Here is an 18876-nt window from a genome sequence, read left to right on the forward strand (position 1 = left end):
TGCTGTACTTTGTCAAATGCTTTTTCAGCATCTATTGAGAGTATCATATGGTTCTTGTTCTTTCTTTTATTAATGTGTTGTATCACATTGATTGATTTGTGGATGTTGAACCAACCTTGCAGCCCTGGAATAAATCCCACTTGGTCGTGGTGAATAATCCTTTTAATGTACTGTTGAATCCTATTGGCTAGTATTTTGGTGAGAATTTCTGCATCTGTGTTCAAGGATATTGGTCTATAGTTCTCTTTTTTGATGGGATCCTTGTCTGGTTTTGGGATCAAGGTGATGCTGGCCTCATAAAATGAGTTTGGAAGTTTTCCTTCCATTTCTATTTTTTGGAACAGTTTCAGGAGAATAGGAATTAGTTCTTTAAATGTTTGGTAGAATTCCCGAGGAAGCCATCTAGCCCTGGGCTTTTGTTTGTTTGGAGATTTTTGATGACTGTTTCAATCTCCTTACTGGTTATGGGTCTGTTCAGGCTTTCTATTTCTTCCTGGTTCAGTTGTGGTAGCTTATATGTCTCTAGGGATGCATCCATTTCTTCCAGATTGTCAAATTTGTTGGTGTAGAGTTTCTCATAGTATGTTCTTATAATTGTCTGTATTTCTTTGGTGTTCGTTGTGATCTCTCCTCTTTCATTCATAATTTTATTTATTTGGGTCCTTTCTCTTTTCTTTTTTTTTTTTAAGACTTTATTTATTTGTCAGAGAGAGAGGAGAGCGAGCGAGCACAGGCAGACAGAATGGCAGGCAGAGGCAGAGGGAGAAGCAGGCTCCCCGCCAAGCAAGGAGCCCGATGTGGGACTCGATCCCAGGACGCTGGGATCATGACCTGAGCCGAAGGCAGCTGCTCAACCAACTGAGCCACCCAGGCGTCCCTAGATTTTATTTTTTTATTTGACAGAGAGATCACAAGCAGGCAGAGAGGCAGGCAGAGAGAGAGGAGGGAACAGGCTCCCCGCTGAGCAGAGAGCCCGATGCGGGGCTCGATCCCAGGACTCTGAGATCATGACCTGAGCCGAAGGCAGCGCCTAACCCACTGAGCCACCCAGGCGCCCCCTTTCTCTTTTCTTTTTGATAAGTCTGGCCAGGGATTTATCAATTTTATTAATTCTTTCAAAGAACCAGCTCCTAGTTTCGTTGATTTGTTCTATTGTTTTTTTGGTTTCTATTTCATTGATTTCTGCCCTGATCTTTATGGTTTCTCTTCTCCTGCTGGGTTTAGGGTTTCTTTCTTGTTCTTTCTCCAGCTCCTTTAGGTGTAGGGTTAGGTTGTGTACCTGAGACCTTTCTTGTTTCTTGAGAAAGGCTTGTACCGCTATATATTTTCCTCTCAGGACTGCCTTTGCTGTGTTCCACAGATTTTGAACTGTTGTGTTTTCATTATCATTTGTTTCCATGAATTTTTTTCAATTCTTCTTTAATTTCCTGGTTGACCCATTCATTCTTTAGAAGGATGCTGTTTAGTCTCCATGTATTTGGGTTCTTTCCAACTTTCCTCTTGTGATTGAGTTCTAGCTTCAGAGCATTGTGGTCTGAAAACATGCAGGGAATGATCCCAATCTTTTGATACCGGTTGAGACCTGATTTAGGAATAAGGATGTGATCTATTCTGGAGAATGTTCCATGTGCACTAGAGAAGAATGTGTATTCTGTTGCTTTGGGATGAAATGTGCTGAATATATCTGTGATGTCCATCTGGTCCAGTGTGTCATTTAAGGCCTTTATTTCCTTGTTGATCTTTTGCTTGGATGATCTTTCCATTTCAGTGAGGGGAGTGTTAAAGTCCCCTACTACTATTGTATTATTGTTGATATCTTTCTTTGATTTTGTTATTAATTGGTTTATATAGTTGGCTGCTCCCACGTTAGGGGCATAGATATTTAAAATTGTTAGATCTTCTTGTTGGACAGATCCTTTGAGTATGATATAGTGTTCTTCCTCATCTCTTATTATAGTCTTTGGATTAAAATCTAATTGATCTGATATAAGGATTGCCACTCCTGCTTTCTTCTGATGTCCATTAGCATGGTAAATTCTTTTCCACCCCCTCACTTTAAATCTGGAGGTGTCTTTGGGTTTAACATGAGTTTCTTGTAGGCAACATATAGATGGGTTTTGTTTTTTTAACCATTCTGATACCCTGTGTCTTTTGATTGGGGCATTTAGCCCATTAACATTCAGGGTAACTATTGAGAGATATGAATTTAGTGCCATTGTATTGCCTGTAAGGTGACTGTGATTGTACATTGTTTCTGTTCCTTTCTGATCTACTACTTTTAGGGTCTCTCTTTGCTTAGAGGACCCCTTTCAATATTTCCTGTAGAGCTGGTTTGGTGTTTGCAAATTCTTTCAGTTTTTGTTTGTCCTGGTAGCTTTTAATCTCTCCTTCTATTTTCAATGATAGCCTAGCTGGATATAGTATTCTTGGCTGCATGTTTTTCTCGTTTAGTGCTCTGAATATATCATGCCAGCTCTTTCGGGCCTGCCAGGTCTCTGTGGATAAGTCTGCTGCCAATCTAATATTTTTACCATTGTATGTTACAGACTTCTTTTCCCGGGCTGCTTTCAGGATTTTCTCTTTGTCACTAAGACTTGTCAATTTTACTATTAGGTGACGGGGTGTGGACTTATTGATTTTGAGGGGGGTTCTCTGAACCTCCTGGATTTTGATGCTTGTTCCCTTTGCCATATTGGGGAAATTCTCTCCAATAATTCTCTCCAATATACCTTCTGCTCCCCTCTCTCTTTCTTCTTCTTCTGGAATCCCAATTATTCTAATGTTGTTTCGTCTTATGGTGTCACTTATCTCTCGAATTCTCCCCTGGTGGTCCAGTAGCTGTTTGTCCCCCTTTTGCTCAGCTTCTTTATTCTCTGTCATTTGGTCTTCTATATCGCTAATTCTTTCTTCTGCCTCATTTATCCTAGCAGTGAGAGCCTCCATTTTTGATTGCACCTCATTAATAGCTTTTTTTATTTCAACTTGGTTAGATTTTAGTTCTTTTATTTCTCCAGAAAGGGCTTTTATATCTCCCGAGAGGGTTTCTCTAATATCTTCCGTGCCTTTTTCGAGCTGGGCTAGAACCTTGAGAATTGTTATTCTGAACTCTAGATCTGATATATTACCAATGTCTGTATTGATTAGGTTTCTAGCCTTTGGTACTGCCTCTTGTTCTTTTTTTGTTGGTGAATTTTTCCGACTTGTCATTGTGTCCAGATAAGAGTATATGAAGGAGCAGGTAAAATACTAAAAGGGTGGCAATAACCCCATGAAAATATGCTTTAACCAAATCAGAAGAGATCCCAAATCATGAGGGGGGATAAAGGGGATAAAAAGAGGTTCAGAAAGAAAAAACAAAAAACAAACAAACAAACAAAAAACGAATAAAGAAAAAATATAAAAAAGAAAAAAATACATGTTAGATAAACTAGTTAAAAATGTTAAAAAGGCAAAGGGTAAAAGTTAAAAAAAATTGGCAGAAGAAGAGAAAAAAAAATTGAAAAAGAAAAAAAAAATTAAATTAACTGCAAGGCGAAAGAATCATGGGGAGAAAGCCATGAGTTCTGTGCTTTGCTTTCTCCTCCTCTGGAATTGAAACTGCACTCCTTGGTAGTTAAACTTGGTCCTGGCTGGGTTTCTTGTTGATCTTCTGGGGGAGGGGCCTGTTGTAGTGATTCTCAAATGTCTTTGACCCAGCCGGAATTGCACCGCCCTTACCAGGGGCTGGGCTGAGTAATCCACTTGGGTTTGCTTTTGGGAGCTTTTTTTTTTTTTTTTTTTAAGAATTTTTTATTCATTTATTTGACAGAGAGAGATCACAAGCAGGCAGAGAGACAGGCAGAGAGAGAGGAGGAAGCAGGCTCCCTGCTGAGCAGAGCGCCTGATGCGGGGCTTGATCCCAGGACCCTGAGATCATGACCTGAGCCGAAGGCAGCGGCTTAACCCACTGAGCCACCCAGGCGCCCACTTTTGGGAGCTTTTGTTCCATGAGCGCTTTCCTTAGAGTTCCGGAGGACGGGAATGAAGATGGCGGACTCCCAGTCTCCGGCCTGGAGGAGCCGAGAGCCCAGGGCCCCACTCCTCAGTGTGCCTCAGAGAACAGTGCCCAATTACTCCGGTCACCCTGGCCTCTGGCCGCGCTCTGAGCTGATTGAGCCTGTGACCAGTTCAAGGAACCCCGAGCTGTGAGCTCACTCCTCGGCTCTGTCTCTGTAACCAGCTTCCCCGTTCTAATACCTGTAAGCTCTGCGACACTCAGACACCCCCGATCCTTCTGTGACCCTTCGGGACCTGAGGCCACGCTGACCCCGCGTGGGCTTCACCCCGGTTAAGCCTCTGGAGAGATGTCCCTAAGCGAAACAGACTTTTAAAAGTCCTGATTTTGTGCTCCTTTGCTCCGCCGCTTGCCGGGAGCCGGCCCCTCCCCCGCAGTCTATCTTCCTGTCACTTTGGATTCACTTTTCCGCCATTCCTACCTTTCAGAAAGTGGTTGATTTTCTGTTTCTAGAATTGCTGTTCTTCTTCTGTTCGATCTCCCATTGGATTTGTAGGTGTTTGCAATCTCTAGATAAGCTACCTAGCTGATCTCCTGCTATCTGAAGTAGTCTCAGCCTGCTACTTCTCCACCATCTTGACTCCTCCCTCTGGATCAGAATAGATTTTAAAACAAAGACTATAACATAACACAAAACAGGACACTACATAATAATCATAATGAGAATAACCCAATAAGAAGGTATAAGAGTTGTAAATATTTATGCACCCAACATGGCAACACCCAAATGCAAAACCAGCTAAAACGGAAGTAATTAATAGAAACACAATAAGAGTAGGGGACTTTTACACCCCATTTCCACCAATGGCTGAATCATCCAAAATGAAAATCAGTAAGAAAACAGTATCTTTGAGTGTCATATTGTACCAAATGAATCTAACAGATATATTCAGAACATTCCATCCTAAAACAGAAGAATACACATTCTTTCAAGTGCACATGGACATTTTCCAGAATAGATCACATATTAGGTCACAACAGATCAGGCCTTAGCAAATTTTAAAAGACTTAAGTCGAACCATATAGCTTTTCTGACTGCAATGCTATGAAACTAGACATCAACCACAAGATAACATCTGGAAAGAACTCAAATAAATGGAGATTAAAAACACGCTGCTAACCAATGAATGGGTCTTCCAAAGAACTCAAAGAGGAAATTAAAAAAAAAAATACATGGAGACAAATGAAAAGAAAAAATAATGGCCCAAAACCTTTGGAATACACCAAAAGCTGTTATAGGAGGGAATTTTATAGTAATACAGGCCTACATCAAGAAGCAAGAAAAATCCCAAATAATCTAATCTTACACCTAAAGTAGCTAGGAAAAGAACAAACACAACCCAAAAAGTGTAGAAGGAAGGAAGTAATAGAGATTAAAGGAGAAATAAATGAAAGAGAAACTAAAAACAAAGCAAAACAGAACAAAAAAGTGCAATAGAAGAGATCAAAGAAGCAAGGAACTATTTTTTTGAAAAGATTAACAAAATTGATAAACCTTTAGCCAGACTCATTAAAAAAACAGAGAAAGAGAGAGGATTCAAATAAAGTCAGAAATGAAAGAGGAGAAATAATAATGGACACCTCAGAAATACAAAGGATTATGAGAATATTTTGAAAAATTGTATACCAAGAAATTGTACAACGTAGAAGAAATGGGATGCATTCTGAGAAACATATCACTTCCCAAAACTAAATAAGGAAGAAATGGAAAATTTGAACAAACCAATTACCAGTAATGAAGTTGAATTAATCAAAAAATTCTCAAAAAACAAAAGTCCAGGACCAGACAGCTTCACAGGTGAATTTTACCAGACATTTAAATTTACCAGACATTGATTACCTGTTCTTCTCAAACTATTCTAAAAAATAAAAGAGGAAAGAAAGATTCTAAATTTATTCTAGGAGGCCAGCATTACCTTGATACCTAAATCAGATAAAGATACAACAACAACAAAAAGAGACTACAGGCCAGTATCTCTGATGAACATAGATTCAAATATACTTAAAAAAAATTTAGCAAAAAAAAAAATAGCAAATTGAATCCAACAATACATTAAAAAAATTTTAACCACAATCAAGTAGGATTTATGCATAGACCCAAGGGTAGTTTAATACTCACAAATTAATCAATGTGACACATTACATCAACATAAAAGGGATAAAAACCATGTGATCATTTAAAAAGATGCAGAAAAAGCATGTAACAAAGTACAAAATCCATTCACTATAAAAACCCTGAACAAAAGTGGGTTTAGAATGAACATGCCTCAACATAATTAAGGCCATATATGAAAAATTCCACATGTAAAATTGTATTCGATGAAAAACTGAAAATTTTTTCCCTAAAGTCAAAAGCAAGATAGGGATGTCCTCTCTAACCATTTTTTAAAAGTGTGATACTGGAATTCTTAGCCACAGCAATCAGACAAGAGAAAGAAATAAGAGGCATTCAAATTGGTACAGAAGTAAAATTTTCACTATTTGCCAAAGACATGATAGTTTACACAGAAAGCTCTAAAGATGCTACCAAAAAACTAGAACTGTTAAATGAATTCAGTAATGTCATAGGATATAAAACCAATTATACAGAAGTCACCACAAGTCTGTTGCCTTTTTAATTTTTTACAAAGATTTTATTAGCCCACTGGGGGAGGGGGAAGGACAGAGAGAGAGGGAGAAGTAGACTCCCCACTGAGCAGGGAGCCTGATGCAGGTCTCAATCCCAGGAACCCATATCACCACCTGAGCCAAAGGCAGATACTTAACTGGCTGAGCCACCCAGGCACCCTGACTATTGCATTCTTATACACTAATAATGAAGCAGCAGAAAGAGAAATTAAGAAAACAGTTCCATTTACAATTGCACCAAAAGGAAAAATACCTATGAATAATGTTATCCAAGGATGTTAATGACCTATACTCTGAAAACTATAAAACACTGATGAATGAAATTGAAGTTGATGCAAACAAATGGAAAGATAGCCCCTGCTTATGGATTGGAAGAACAAACAAATACTTTTAAAATTTCCATATAGTACCCAAAGCAATCTACAGATTGAATGCAATCTCTATCAAAATACCAGCAGCGTTTTTCATAGAAGTAGAACAAATAATCTGAAAATTTGTGTAGAACCAAAAGAGACCCTGAATAATAAAGCGATCTTGAAAAAGAACAAAACTGAGGTATCACAGTCCCAGATTTCAGGATATACTACAAAGCTTAGTAATCAAAACAGTATTATGCTGGCTTAAAAATATACACATAGATCAACGGAATAAAATCGACACACTGGAAATAAGCCTATGATATATGATCAATCTATAACAGAGGAGGAAAAATATGCAATGGGAAAAAGTCTCTTCAACAAATATTATTGGGAAAACTGGACAACTCTATCTAAAGAATGAAAATGGGCCACTTTCTTATACCATACACGAATCCATACACTTATCCATTTTGAGTTTATATCCATAAACTCAAAATGTATAAGGACCTAAATGTGAAACCATAAAAATCCAAGAAGGGAGGACAGGGAGTTATTTTTGTAACATCAACTATAGCAGCATTTTTCTAGATATGTCTCCTGAGGCACGGGAAACAAAAGCAAAAGTAAGCTATTTGGACTATGTCAAAATAAAACACTTCTGCACAGCAAAGGAAACAAAACAGATAACCTCCTTAATGGGAAGATATAGTTGACATATCATATCCAGTAATGGGTTAGTATCCAAAATACATAATGACATATCCAATAATGGGTTAGTATCCAAAATATATAAAGAAGTTATGCAACTCAACACCATAAAACCCCAAATAATCCAATTAAAAATGAGCAGAAGATACAAATAGGTATTTCTCCACGAAGACATACGGATGATCAACAGAGACCTGAAAAGATGTTCAACCTCATTAATCATCAGGGAAATGCAAATCCAACACAGTGAGCTATCACCTCACACTTGTCAGAATGGCTACAATCAAAAACACAAGAAACAAGTGTTGGCAAGCATGTGGTGAAAAGGAACCGGTGTGCACTGTTGGTGGGAGTGCAAACTAATCTAGCCACTGTGGAAAAAGGTATGGAGATTTCTGAAAAAATTAAAAATAGAATTACCATGTGACTCAGTAATTCCACTACTAGGTATTTACCCAAATAATACAAGAACACTAATTCAAGAATATATATACCCGTGTATGTTTATTGCAACTTTATTTACAATAGCCAAATATGGAAGCAATCCAAGTATCCATAGATAGACGCATGGATAAAGAAGGAATATATATTATATATACACATATACATACACACACATGCACACACACACACATTTTACCCCATATATATGTGTGTATATAAACATACAATGGAATATTACACAGCCACAAAAATTAATGAAATCTTTGCCATTGGTAACAATGAGGATGGATCTGGAGGGTATTTCGTTAAGTAAAATAAGTCTGTCAGAGAAAAAAAATACCATATGATTTCACTCATATATGGCATTTAAGAAAGAAAACAAAGGGACTAAGAAAAAGAAAAGAAAACAGAAAACCAGACCCTTAAGGATAGAGAAGAAACTGATGGTTACCAGATGGGAGGTGGGTTGGAGGATGGATAAAATTAGTGAAGGGGATTAAGAGTATAGTTATATGATGAGCACTGAGTAAAGAATAGAATTTTCAAATCACTGTATTATACACCTGAAACAAATATAACACTGTATGTTAATTATTCTGGAATTAAAAAACAAATTAATTAAAAAATAATTATCATTTCTTTTTTTTGTGGTAGGAACAATTAAAATCTATTCTCAGAAACTTTTGTTATATAGTATTGTTGTCTATAACTACACTGTGCATTAGATCTCCAGGACTTATCTACTAGTTTCAAGTTTGTAACCTTAGACAATATCTCAGTTACCCCAGTCTTAGTCCATGCTAAACATCATTCTGCTCTATTTTTATGAGTTCAGCTTTTTTAGTTTCCAAGTATAAGTGATATTGTACAATATTTGTCTTCTTTGTCTGACTTACTTCATTTGGCATAATTCCCTCAGAGTCCATCCATGTTGTTGATTTGTCAATTTCTTGATCTTTCCCTAGATGAAGGCTGGGTTTTGAATATCACCAAGAAAAGCCTTTCTCATACTGATTTATCTTTTAATCATGTATTTTATCATTTAATCATGTATTTCGTCTATTATGGGCTGAATGTTTGTGTCTCCCCAAAATTTATATGTTGAAAATTTTATCCCTATGTGATGGTATTAGGAGGTAGAATAATTTGAAGGTGATGATTAGGTCATGAGGGCAGAGCCCAACAGGTGGATTAGTAGTACTCTTATAATAGAGATTGCAGAAGCTTTCTTGCCCCTTAGGCCATGTGAGTGAGAATGTTATTGTTTATGAACAAAGCAGCAGGTCTTACCAGACGCTGATTCTGTTGGTATCTTGATCTTGCCTCCAGAACTTGAGAAAGTTTCTGTTGTTTATAGGACACCCAGTCTATGGTATTTTGTTAGTACAGCCCAAACAGACTAAGATATTATCTAATACATTTAGTAAATGTGTTTAGAAATTTAAGCAATTTTAGTAAGTTAATATAACTTTATTAACTAATTTCTCCTTTTATCATGAAGTAAAAGTATTGTTTTTTACTGCAATATTTTCTGACTGTAGACTTTTACATTGGTTACTTGTGAAATTCACAACCAATATTATATACTGTAAATTAATCTTACTATATATAGTATAGCTTTGGGATGAAATTATTCCCCAGTCTATACTTGACTTTTACCTTCTTTTTAGCTTATAACAAATTGAGTAAAGCATTAGAAAAAAGTAAGTTTTTTTCAAATTTTTATTGAAAATGTGCTGAATTAATAAATAATTTCAGGAGAACTAAAATTAATTACAATATCTGCCAGTGAATTTGTTTTGAACAATTTTTGCTTTGCTTATATCTACATCTAATGAGTTCTCTAATAGTTTAGTGCGTTTTGTGTGTTTTTTGTTTATTACAGAAAAGTGTATTGAATTTTGTCAAATACTTATTATGAATATTGACCAATCCTTAAATATTTTTAGTAGTTAGTTTTTCCATTTCATTCAGAATTTTTACATATTTGTCCATACTTGCAGAAAACTTAGTGTAACAACATGATTGAGAACAAGATTTCTGAGTCAGACTGCCTCGTTTTGAATTTTCTTGCTCCACTTACTGACTTGTGATTTTGAGCTGATAGTCATTTCCCTGTGCCATGGTTTTCTCATCTGATAGTGATAACATTAATCTTAAGGAGTCCTCTGAGTATTATGTAGATTAATTCATGTATATGTTTAGCAAAGGCTTCAATTATAGTACGAATACAGTAGATACTAGGAATGATTTTTTTTATAAGATTTTATTTATTTATTTGACAGACAGAGATCATAAGTAGGCAGAGAGGCAGGCAGAGAGAGAGGGGAAAGCAGGCTCCCCACCGAGCAGAGAGCCTGATGTGGGGCTCGATCCCAGGACCCCGAGATCATGATTTGAGCTGAAGACAGAGGCTTAACCCACTGAGCCACCCAGGTGCCCCGATACTAGGAATGATTAACTGTTAAGTGAACTCTTGATAATTTTAATTTTTTTTGTTTTTAATTTTTTTTAATTATTTTTAAGTTTTTCCTATTGGTGTTTAGTTACTGGAAAATTTCAGTTTACTTTCATATAGTATTCCCAGTGTTTTTAGTGTTGGCTCTTTGACCAATTGTTTACTTCTTTTCTGGTTGTCTATTTGAATGTTCCAAATATTTTTGAGAAAAATTGTGATAATTTATATTTGCTAGGGAATACCTATCTTATCCAGATATTTAAATATCTTGTCATAAAGTAATTTAACACAGCCTTAAATATCCAAAATTGTTGGTTTCCATCTTAATGGAGGCAGTTTTCAAACCCTCTCATGGAATGGCACAGTCTGATATAACATTTATGAAGGACATAATAAGAAATTACCTATGGAATGGTGATATTTTCAATAAGAAGATAGAATAAGTTACCCTTGGTAGAAGGGCTCTTGTTTAATATCCCTCAGAATATCAGTGCTACACGTGCTGATCACATGTAGTAAGACAATGGACAAAATGTATCAATGTGGCATTAATGGTAGATACGAAGATTGGAGGTGGGAACCAACTCCAAAAGAAGAAAAAAATATTTAAGAAACCACACTAGAAGCAGGTAAAATAGAAAGGATTTCAAGAACTACTTGGGAAAAATTATTTAAGTGCAAAGAGATGTAAACTTGATAATTAATGTGCCTTTTCACTTTGTCAGTTTGTAATCCTTACTTATGGCGTTAGGCAGAATAGGAAAATACACACATACCCCAAATAAATTCTGGTTCACTGTTGTTTTCACTAGGTGTCTGCTGCATCACTAACCAAGTTACCATTGCTTTTTGAAGGGGTGTGACCTTCTAGGATATGTTAGTACATTGAGCAAACTTTATTGAAGCTAAGGACCCCATTTCCAAGTTCATGACTCTCTTGAGTCAACAATGACATTAGAAAAGATTTGTTGATGGATACAAAGAAAAAAAAAGATGAACATAATGAGATGAGAAATTGAAAATATAAAAAGCCAACTTCTTAAGTTGAAATACTTATAGATATGAAAATTTGAGTAGGATTAATAGCAGATGAAGTAGATATGAGCACAACATAATTAGAAAATCATTGAAACTGAAGCACAAATGAAAAGTGCAGAGACTTATTGACCTCTTGAAGTATTTCAATCTGTGTAATATTTTAATATGTAATCAGAGAACCAAAGGGACAGAAAGAGCAGGAAAGGAAAAAATATTTGAAAAAATTAATGGCCAAAAAACTTTAAATTTGAAGTAAACTAAATACCTACAGATTTAGAAAAACCCCAGACAAGATTTAAGAAAGACAGAATAACAGTCATAAAGGGAGAGAGAAAGAAACAAAGAGGAGTTAAAAAAATTTTTTTAAATATAAAAAGAATAAAAAAAATAACAACAACAACAACTATACAAAGGCACATCATAATTAAGTTTCTGAAAGTCTAAGATAAAGAGAAAATATTAAGAAGTTCTTGAGTTTGGGAGAAAGTATTATGTACAGGAAGAAAAAGTTATTGAAGGAAATGACAAATGATATCTCTACATTTTTAAAAGTAAAGTATTAACTTTTAGGCTAGAATCTTATAATCAAAAAATAAATTCTTCAAAAGTGGGAGAAGATGAAGGTAACTGAGGACCAAATAGAAGATAAAATAGATACGGATATTATTGTTAGGAGACCCACATTGAAAGAAATGTTGAAGAAGAGTCTTCAATATCGAAGAAAAGAAGTACCAGATGGAAATAGAATATACAATTAATTAAAGAGCATTGGAATCGTAAATATTGTTACAGGGCTTTGTTTTTTTTTTTTTTTTGTTCGTTTGTTTCCTTTAGTGCCTGTGGTTCTTGGTCATGCCACTCGGAAGAATGAAGATGTAGACCAGACAGAGTGGTGAGCAGCTAAGTAGTTTATTGAGTGATAGTACAAAGTTCCCCAAAAGGGAGGGGATCTGAGAGGATTGCCACCTGAGTTTCCAATTCTAGCATATTTTATGGGCTTGTTGGCAGGCTGTTTTAATCTGGTGAACCTTCCATGCACCTGTCATCCATCAGGTTTTTACACAGGAGAAGAGGTGGTCTTCCAAGGTGGTGTAAAATCCTTTTAAGGGTGGTTTCCTTTTAGGGTGAGGGCCATTTTTCCCTACCTGCCTTTCTTCCAGCTATCCTTCATTAATGTGTGACAGATATGAAAATATACTTTTCTTTATAATTACTTAATTGAAATGGCTGTTAAAGTAGAATAATTAAAATGTAGTCTGTGGTTTATAATTCATGCAGAAGTGAAAAGTATGACAATAATACTCTAACTGATGTGGGAAACAAAGGCTGAAGAAGAATTATTAAATTTCCTTACTACTTAAAGCCCATTGACAAGCCCTAGAAACAGGCAGTGACATTCCCCTAGGGACTCAGCTGCCTGGATATTGACACTTTATTAAGGGCAAAAGGCAATCTAAGCCTGATCCTCAGGATCATGTTAATAAGTCTATCTTAACATACAAAAATTCCTTTGGAACTTCTTTTATCTCTACCCCCCTTCCCAAGGTACGTGTTGGCAATCATCCCCCAAGTGTGTGACCCACCGACATACATCTGAAGGGCTCATTGAGTAAGGGACAGACAAGGCTAGGTAGGGGGAGATAGGTAGAGGGCTAAGTGGTCAGACTTACAGAAATCCCAGAAATGCTGAGGTGTAACAAAGCCAGAGGTAAGGGAACAAACCAGACCACCCTGCCCTGGGCATCAAAGGTGGGGTCTTTTAATGGCAGCCATATTGTGACCAGACCCCAAAGAAAAAGAAAGCTATTAAAGATGTTAACACCACTCCTTACTCAAACCAAGACATCACAAGGATGTTAAGGCCAGAAGCTTGTTGGTCAGTTCTAAATAAAAGACTGTCAGTGGAGGCCCACGTTGGCAACCTTGTCAGGACCTCTCTTGCTCCAGAGAGCTTTTTCTGTGTCCTTGCTTAATAAAACTCTGTTGTTTTACACACTCTCCTTTATTCACGAGATTCATTCTTCAACATCGTGAGATAAGAACCTCACTCTCCCGCTTCATAACCACTAAAAATTTGAGGGTACCACAATGTGGTGCTTTAATATTCTTACACTGTATATAAAGTGGAAGGGTATTATTTGAAGGAAGATTGTGATAAACTAACCAAGCATGTTGCAAAACCCAGAAAAATAAAATATTTAAAATAGTTATTGTTAAAATTAATGAAGAAGATAGTCTGCAAGTCAGGATCTACAAAAATACACTTAGAAAAATACGAATTTTCAAAAATAAATAGTGGGTATCTTATTCCATTAATGCTGCTCTAACAAAATGCTGTGGCCTGACTGGCTTATAAATAACAGATTTACTTTTAACAGTTCTGGAGCCTATAAAGTCCAAGATCAAGGTGCTGGTAGAATCAGTGTGTGGTGGGAACCTGCCTCCTAGTTCATAGAGAGCTGTCTTTTCACTACAACCTCATATGGTGGAAGGGACCTTTTATAAGGCAAAACCCCATTTATGAAGGTTCCACCTCATGAAGTAAGCCTCCTCAGAAAGTCCCCATCTTCTAATATTATTATATCAGGGATTAGGATTTCAACATTTGAATGAGAGAACACAATATTCAAACCATAGCATTCCACCCCTGGCCTCCCCAAATTCTTGTCTTTCTTGCATGTAAAATACAGTCATTTCATCCCAATAGCCCTGAAAGACATGACTGGGTCCAACATTAACTTTAAAGCCTAAGTTTAAGGTCTCTTCTACTAAATCAGATATGAGTGAGACTCAAAATATGATTCATCCTGAGACAAACTGTTCTCTAGTTGTGAACCTGTAAAATGAAACAAGTTATGTGATTCTAAAATATTGTGGTATCACCGGCATAAGATAAACATTCTGGTCCCAAAAGGAAGAAATAGGAAAGAAGAAAGGAGTAACAGGTCCCATGTGAATCTAAACTATAAGGCAAACTCCATGAGATTTTAGGACTAGGAACCCCTAGGGTTCCTGCACTTTGGGCCTGTAATAGGAGGGGAAGCCCTAGTAATCTCTCAGTTGTCTTCCTTGTCACTATTCTCTTGTCTTGGAGAATTGATCCTGGCTTCTAAAGAAGCCTGGCTACTCCACTGACTAATCTCTTTACCTAATGGTCCCTTCTAAACAGGTTTTCTCATTCTTTTCAATATGGATAAACTGGAAACTTCCCACACCTTTCGATTATGCTTCCATAATCAATCAATTAACAATTTTTTAAAATCATTTATTTGTTCTTACATAGTTGACCCTTAGAAAATGTGGATTTGAGCTGCATGAGTTCACTTACACATGATTTTTTTAGATAAATATAGTACACTATTATAAATGTGTATTCCCTTTGATTTTCTTAATAACAATTCCTTTTTTTTTAGCTTACTTTATTATAAGAATACTGTATATTATACATATGTTACAGGATTTCTTTGGTGCCCATGGTTCTTGGTCACACTGCTTTGAAGAATGAAGAGATAGACCAGAATGGTGGGCAGAAAAGCAAGGTTTATTGAGCAATAGTAAAGTTTATTGAATGATAGAGTATAAAGTTCCTGAAGAAGGAGGAAACATAAGAGGGTTGCCACTGGAGTTTCTAAGTCTAGGGGTTTTTGTGGGTGTATGGAGGGGATGTTTTAATCTGATTAATCCTCCTTGCATGTGCCTCTTACCCAATAAGTTTTTTGCCATCTATCTATCATGTGGGAAAGGATGGAGTGTCTTTTCCAGGGTGGGTGGAAAGCCCTTTTAAGGGTAGTTTCCACTTAGGCTGGGGTCCCTTGTCCCTGCCTGCCTTTCTTCCAACTATACTTCATCACATATAACATACAAATTATATGTTCCTCAACTCTTTTTTACTGGTAAGTCTTCCAGTCAACAGTAGGCTATTAAATTTGAGGGGAGTCAAAAGGATTTTTGACTACACAGGAGGTCATCGCCACTAACCACCACCACCACCACCATGCCCCTCCATTGTTCAAAGGATGACTACTTTATAGTTAGCCATCAAGAGAAACCACTCCACACTTTCAACAATTGCTGCAGCTGATTCCATAGTTCAAAAGTTATACACAGTATATTAGATATTAGAGCACAAACACAATTCAAACAAGTACTTTGCACTTTTTTTTTTTTTTTCCTGAGAGAGAGGGTGAGTAGGGAAGGGCAGAGACAGAAGGAGAGAATCTCAAGCAGACTCCATACTCAGCATGGAGTCCCGTGTAGGGCTCAGTCTCATGACTCCGAGAATGTGATCTGAGCCAAAATCGAGAGTCAAATGCTTAACTGATTGAGTCACTCAGATGCCCCACGTTCTTTGACACTTTATATAAAGTGTCACTTTTCCTCCACTGTCCAGTAACCTTTTCTGCATTTCCACCTGAGACTTCGTCAGAATGGCCTTTATCATCCATACTCCCACCAAGATGATGTTCAGGATTACTTAGGCATTTGTTGAGAATATTGAGGCTTCTCTAGTCTTCCTCATTTCTGGGATCTCACCAGAATCACCTTTAATGGTTTTTCTAGTATATACTTCAGCACTCTTTTGGCTTTCATATGTCACCCAGTTTTGAAGCTGCTTTCACATCTTTCGAAATTTGGATTTAGGAGCAGCACCCCACTTCTTGGTGTTGGGGTCCGTGATCAAAGGAGCGAGACTGATACAAAGCGAAGGTCAAGCAAAGCTTTATTTCGCGCCAAGCATCAAGAATCAAACTGACCGGTCAGGGCTGTCTCTTACTAAAAGGTGACGACGATGACCCCGGCAAGACCGCTCCCAACGTGGCCGTTCTGGACGAGACTGCTCCCCAGACAGGGCCGCTCCCCAGAGAGGGGCTGCTCCGGCGAGGCCACTCCCTGGGCAAAGCTGCTCCTGACTAGGCCGCTCACCGAGGAGGCCTCACATCGAGGAAGCCGCTCCCGGAATGATGCTGCTCCGGCAAGGCCGCTCGGCGAGGCCTCAGCTCAGGGCGGCTGGGCCACTGGCGGCTCTCAGGGCTCTGACAGCTCTTACAGCTCTGACAAGAGCTCTAACGGCTCTAACAGCTCTGACAGCTCTTACAGCTCTGACAAGAGCTCTGACGGCTCTGACAGCTCTGACAGCTCTGACGGTTCTTACAGCTCTGACAGCTCTGATAGCTCTGACAAGAGCTCTGATGGCTCTGACAGCTCTGACGACTCCCCTACTCCTCCCACGGCTCTCCTTCTTCCGACTTCCAAGGGCTCTCCTTCTTCTCAGCTTCAACCTCACAAACTAACCTTTATAGGGGTGGTTGAGCCCTGCCCCCACACAGATGGCCAATGGGATTTAAACTCACCTCAGTAAATATATGCACGCCCCTCTGATTGGATGTCTTCACCTGGCCTGACCCGCCCTTGTATCTAGGCTTTGCAAGTAAGTTCCTCTGGGAGGGGCAGGGTCAATCTAAGCTCACTGCATAGGGTTAATCTAAGTTTACAGCAACAAAATGGCTCCCTCTTACCAACCAGGCCCTTACATTGGTATCAGTTTCCTATGTTAATCTGTTCAGGTCACAATGACAAAAGACCATAGCCTGTGTGGCTAATAAACAACGAGAATTTATTTCTTATAATTGTGGAGGTTGCAAAGTCCAAGATCTAGGCACTGACAAACTTGGTGTTTGGTGAGTACCCTGTGCCTGGCTTATAGACAGCTGTCTTATCACTATATCCTCACAGAGTCGAAAGAATGAGGAAGCTCTCTGGGGTCTCTTTTATAAGGACACTAATCCCATTAACAAGGATTATACCCTCATGATCTAATTACCTCATAATACCCCTACCTCATAGTATCCCTACCTCATAATACTAACACACTGGGGGTTGTCCAGTGACTTTTACAACTTTTTTGGGGAGTGGGGGAAACAGAAACTGTGTTCCTTATAATGCATGGTCACTGACATCCCTGTATCTTGGAGTGTGTTCAGCTTTGGTTCTCTAAAATGTTTATTTCTTTATTGGTATTTTTTATTTATGAGACACTTTCACATCTTCCACTACTTCTTTAAGCATGCCTTCCCTCTCCTGGAATGACTACTCCATCCTTTGTGCAGGGCTAATAATAAACTCCACAAATTAAAAAAGATCAAGAAAAGTGAACAGGGTCTAAGTGCCCTAGGGCCTTGGGACCTAGGACCTCAAAAGTGGATTAGCATGTGTATTATTGGAGTTCCATAGGAAAAGAGAAAAGGGACAGAAAGAATATTTGAGGAAACAGTGGCTGAAAGTCTCCCAAATTTAATGAAAGACATAAATGTCATAAATATTCAAGAAGGTCAGAGAACTCCTGAGAATAATACAAATAGAATAAATACAAGGACATATGAAGCCAGGTACCATATGATCAAACTTTGAATGACAAAGGACAGAATCTGCAGAAAGATAGAGATGACTAGTCATATGCAAATGGTACTCAGTATGATTAACAGCTAATTACTTGTAAACTTCTAGGAATAATGATTATGAAATACAGAGAAAAGATGCAGTTTATTAATGTTAGAACTAATAGAAGAAACATTACTATAATATTTTACATTAAAGGATGATTTGGGATTATTATAAATTTTAAAATTAAAGTTAAACTTTTATGCTAATTCAGTAATTTTGAAAAAAAAAACCTGTCTTTGAAAAACCTGAATCACAAAAACAGACACAAAAATAAACAAATCTGAATAGCCTTATATCTACAGGGGAAAAAAAAAATCATAATTAAGTGCACTCCTGCACAAAATTCCTGGCTCTGTTGGTATCTATCACTTGTGATTTCTACTGGATATTTAAGGAAGAAATAATACAAATCTTGCATAATTATTTTTGAGAAAATAGTTGAAAAGTGAACATTGCCTGACTCACCTTTTGAGGGCACAATTACCCTGCCCTGGTTATAAATCTAGACAAAAATACCATAAGCCATAAAAACTATAGAATAATATCCTTGATAAATATCCAAAAATCCTTTATGTATAATTAGCGAATTAAATTCAATACATAAAATAAATGCTACTTTCCATCAAGTTTGGTTTACCTCTCAAGTGCCAAGTCAGTTTAATATTGGAAAATCGATATATATACTTCACCTCATTGATAGAATAAAGAAGAAAAAAACCATGATCTCAAAAATTGAGTAAAATCAT

Source organism: Lutra lutra, chromosome 3 (genome assembly GCF_902655055.1).
Source record: "Lutra lutra chromosome 3, mLutLut1.2, whole genome shotgun sequence".
In the NCBI taxonomy this organism is placed as follows: domain Eukaryota; kingdom Metazoa; phylum Chordata; class Mammalia; order Carnivora; family Mustelidae; genus Lutra; species Lutra lutra.